Source organism: Lipophrys pholis (genome assembly GCF_963383615.2).
Source record: "Lipophrys pholis genome assembly, chromosome: 8".
NCBI lineage: Eukaryota > Metazoa > Chordata > Actinopteri > Blenniiformes > Blenniidae > Lipophrys > Lipophrys pholis.
The window spans coordinates 9,646,974-9,652,330 of NC_137630.1; positions in this window are offsets into that span (position 1 = coordinate 9,646,974).

The following is a 5,357-nucleotide window of genomic DNA, read 5'->3' on the forward strand; positions in this document are numbered from 1 at the left end:
CTTATGGTTTCTGGACTTTTTATTATGCAGAAAAAACAAACAGGGCTGTATATTCCAGCAAGGTATTTGAACTTAATTACTGTATTTCATTACTCCCCACAGTTGAAGACAAACATCAGTACTTTCTCCTCTTTAAATTCTTCAAACGTTTTGTTTGTCCTCGAAGTGAAAACCTGGAAACAGCTGGCAGCAACAGTTAATGAAACTGTAGAAATCTGATGTAACCCTTTGACAGAAAACGGCCATAAGAACAATCAGTCGGAGAAAAAAATTCGAGATCCAAAAAACTCAGTTTTTCATTCAGTTAAAACTGTTAAAATTTCACAATATAGTACATTATAGTACCCTGCAAAATTATGTATAAAGCTCATAAACCAGACTTTAACAGTTGATGTCCAGAGCAGATTTGCAAAAAGAGAAAGTAAGTATAACTTAAAAGGAAAAGATTTTCATTAAACTAAGAATGAATGTAACACTGCATTTCTGTAAAAGGCCTCAACGTGTGGAACATCTGGGCAAGGGATCAAATGGATCTAATTTACCTGCAAGATTTAAAAAAGTAAGTAACATTTGCATGTTATTCAAATACATAGAAATGGTATATTGTTGTCATGATTGGAAAAACTGATGAGCGTGGTCGTGTATGTTGTTATTGTAACTTGTTACAAATGGGCCGATTGGACAAGTTCATTCTTCCGTCTGCTTCCTTTCATTCATAACTTTGAAAACTTTTTTGTATTGTATTTAGTTGTTTTGTTTCAATGAATGAAATAAAAACTAACCAACAGAAGAAAAGCCTCATGCCTTCATGGGGGTATCCTGCCTTCGCCTCGGGTACGCTGGGATTGGATCCAACGCCTTGCCTAACCCTTTTGTGAGATATAAAGTCTAAACTTCATTTTGCAGACAAGAATATGTTAAAATAAAATCTAAATAAATAAGATTGGCGTGTGCAATCATACAGTATATGCAAAATTGTCATCCATTAATTTTATTGAATTTCTTTCTCCCTATTTCAGTAGCTCTGTTAGTTACACATGCTTTCATCGGCAGGTCACCTGTCCATCGCAGAAGAAACGCACACACACACTCGCACACTAATTTTTATTGTCATCACTGCATGTTTTGGGTCTGTGGGAAGCAACGTCAGTACCTGAGAGGAAAACCCAAGCACACACTGAAAAGAACATCCAAACTTGACAATGAAAGGTCTCACATGGAGGATAATATTTAACAGTGCCGACCACTAAACTCCCGTACGTGTGATGCAGATCACTGCAGTTCAATCAAATCACATCAAACATTGAGATTCTTCTGCAGCTTTAATCTCTGGCTTCGACTGATTGAGAGTAAATCCACCAGTAAAATAATCAACTTTTAAGTACTCATTAGCTGAAGCTGATCCTCCTTCCGGGATGGCTTCTGCTTAAAACACAATTTGCATGTTCTTCCTTAGCGTGCAGGGGTTTTCTCCTGGTCCACCATCCAAAAGCATGCATGTGAGCTGAGGGAGCCACTGGGAGAAAAAAAAAGAAGAATAACGTGTATTGCATTTTGAGTTTGATGATGACAGGATTATCCCAGATGAACGAGGCGAGCAGGATCCTGCAGTCTGGGCACTGGTGGAGTTCAGACCGGCTGTCGAGGTGGTGCTGTGAAAGAGGCAGGTTGCGCATGAGAGGGTTTAGAGCAGAGGTGTAAAACTCATTTTATTTCAGGCCTCCCTTTGATCTCAATTTGGCCAAACCAGTAAAAAGAAATGGCGTCATGACCCCCGAAATGCTTCTTTGCTTCAGTGTGGAAAAGAAGTACAAAATGTTCACTTTCATTTCACCTTGTCACAAAACGTCTTATGAACAACTTCAATTTCTGGGGATGAATTAGGATTAGCAATATTAGAAGATGGATGAGGAATTGGATTATAAAGAGCCTGGAGACGAGCTGAAAGAAGGGAATGCCCTGAAGGATAGAGCTGCAGGAAAACAACACTTTCAGAACAGAAGGTACAGATTTTCCTGACTGAACTCGAGCTTTAAGCTTCAGGTGGGAACGACTCCAGGACCCCCGATGTGACGTTAGATGTAGAGATTGATCACTGATGGCTTCAAAAGACATGTTTTAGTGGGAAAACAAAACTAAGAATAAAGTCAACATTTTGCCAAAAGCAAATATTAAATATGACAAAGTCATTCAGCAGAGAATGTTGAAATATTTCAACTTAAAAATCCAAACCTTTATCTCAAAATATGACAGTTTTATTCTAAACACAGAATCTTGAAGCACTTGAATCAGGTCATATGCAAATTTGAAAAAAAAAAAAAAAAAATCATATTTATGCATTACCAGGTTTTCAAATGCTGAAATGCTGTGCTGAATTTCTCACTCCATTCCTCCACTTTTCTTCGTGCACAATCGTGACTAAAAAATCCAGGCGACATTCTGTATCTGTGAGCAGGAGTGAAGTGAGGAGGGTCTCGGACTGGCCCAGTCGTCTCATTGAAGTGCTGTACAAAAAAGAAAGTGCATTTATTTCTCAAAATGCTTTCCATCATATTAAACATTGTATAATGACACAAAATACAAACGCATATGCGCAGATCTTGTTGACCGTCATTTTCTTTATGCCCCCTCCCACTCAATCATGAACAATCATCTAGTTTGACATTACGGGGTATCTTTGAGTGAAACATATCTCAAACATTTTGTGACTTGTTTACATAAATGTTTGACCGTATCACATTCCCATAGCCAATGAAATAACGTCCCCTTCTCCTTCACTTATTTATTACAAACACCCTGGCTGTTAGCAGACGTGGAGTTTAACATTCTCAACCATTTGTATTGAAATGTTGTGTTTATTGTTTGTTTTAGTGGCTTTAGAAGAGTTTATTTTATAAAAAGAAAATCTTCTGCAGCTCAGGTAATATTGAGATAGATAATATTACTTAATATTGGATAATACAGGCACACACGAGTTCATCCAGAGCGGCAGCTGTCGCGTGACTGTCACAATCCGTCCTCAACATGCCACATGATGACGACCACGTGGGGGCGCTCTCTCCACGTGCTCCACGTGTTTTCTCCTTTCTCCTCACAGCAATTAAAAGTCAGAAAGTTTCCCCAATGCATGGACACCAGTGATCTCACATAGCATTTACTTTTCAATCCGACAGTTTCAACGATCGCAGGACATTTTAATAAGATGGAACTCACAGATGGTTTTTTTTTTTTCTTTCAGCTGAGCGAACATGGAACTGTTAATTGTGCTGGAGTTAAAGGGTATATTTGTTAGATTCTGACTGGCTAAGATGAAAAAAAAGTAAATAAATAAAGACTGAATCTGTGGACTTTTCCATCACAGAAAGTACTGCAGTTCCCAGGAGTCACAGCAATTACTTGTGTTTGACGGACATTTGTTTGAAAAACACCTCACAGCCGCCTGTTCAAAAAGAAACTCCACATTTAAGAGAAGTGCAGGCAGGCTGGAGAGAAATCATGCGCTTTTCTTTACATGGAAAACCTGTGCAATGTTAAAACAAAACAGAAACAGAGATAGAATTTGGCCAGATTGTGGATGTCTCGGAGGCCTAATGCAAATCGACACATATTTCCTGCCTGCCAACATCTCCTCCAGAGATTAACGTGCTCCTCTCACTTGTCCCGAGGCTTTCTTCTGACGGATATTTGATCAACTGAGGAGCCACATTTAGCGGCTCACATCAAGGCCGATTAATCTCAGAACAGATCTGTCTGATACCAGTTTAGGTTGTGTGCTTTTGTTGGGCCGCTGCACCGTGGTGTAGTGGTTAGCACTTTAGCGCCCACCTTACAGTGAGAATATCCCTGAGGTCGGTCCAGGCTTCAGCCTCCGTTTACACGACAACGTTTCAAGTGAAAAGAAATAATTGTGTGTTTCTGAAAATGTTTTGCAATTACACAGCAGCGTTTTGAAAATGATGTCCGTTTCCATGGTAAGAGTAGAAACACTGAAAAATGACATTGTTTTCCTGTTGGGCCACTAGTGGGTGCTGTTGGTTATTTTTGTAATGAAACGTCAAAAGAATACACTCTTAGTGCACAGACCTTTGTATAGGCAGATGATAAAGTTGGATTGCTATTATGGGTGACTCTCAACTATAAAACTATACAAGTTCCAGGAGGATATGGACTGGGAGTCGTCATGACACTCTGGAGGAAAACATTGTCGTTATTGTCCATCTTTTCCTGCATGTGCAGAAGAACTATTTACTCTAACCGTGGTGCGCATGCACAGCAAGCGTTTCCTCCGTCAACATGGAGACAGAGTAGGAGCGTTTTCAAATAGTTGCCTTTTCTCTTGAAAACTTTGCCCAAACGTTTTGCATGGTCTTTCTTAATGTGGAGTTTCTCCAACACTGCAAAAATAAAACTAAAGCAAACAAAAAGACATTTCAGTTTTATTGGCTTCTCTAACTTGCCTGTAAGTCATCAGTATTGTCTCCTTGTAGTACTGCTCTGTGCAGGGTGTAACCTGCCACAGCCCACAGTCAGTTAGAGTTGGGGTGGATGAAACATTGTACATTCGCCGTCTTGTGTCTCACAGATAAACTGAATGTTTGTGCGCAAACATGATGTGGACTAGTACTAATACTTTAAGTCTACTGTTAGTGACTTGTAAAAATGTAACCTGGACTCCGCCTGCAGATTTCTTTTTAAATCCAGATGTTTACCTCATTCAGCAGCAGCCGTGACCTAATTGACCTAGATTTTGTTGAGTTCTGGCAGAGTGAGCAGAATTGAGCCAGTTCTCTGGAAAGGTAGGGTTTTTACAACGCATATGCATTTGCTTGCACTTGTTAAAACATGCACACCAATTATGAGATTAGAATGCTTTGTTACTGTGTAACCCAGTCTGAGCCAGTTTGTTCCAGATCATTTGTATAGGTAGACGTGACCTGGTGAGGTCCAAATAGACAGGAGCCGGAGAATGCTGTACAGGATAAATACATTTATTATAAAAGCTGAGAATAAACCATTTGCCTCCATTCCAGCCGCGGCAACAAAGGGGTAAAATGTCAGATGAATGAAGGATCGGCTGAAGACTGCAATTAATTCACTAAAATGTGAAGGAACAATTAAAGGTAATAACTGGTGTGGGGATAGACTGCTCTATCAGGGGGGTGAGGATCAAGAATCAAAACTATTAACTCTGGGAAAAGCAGTGGTTGGCTCCTTTAATGGCGTCTTTATTTGTAGACTACAAAACAAAACATGAGCACAGCAATATATAAAAGAAAATGTTATAAGATGAAGAACATTTTACAAGAACCATATAATACATCCTACCAAAATAATATGCTTTGCCAGACTGGGACTGT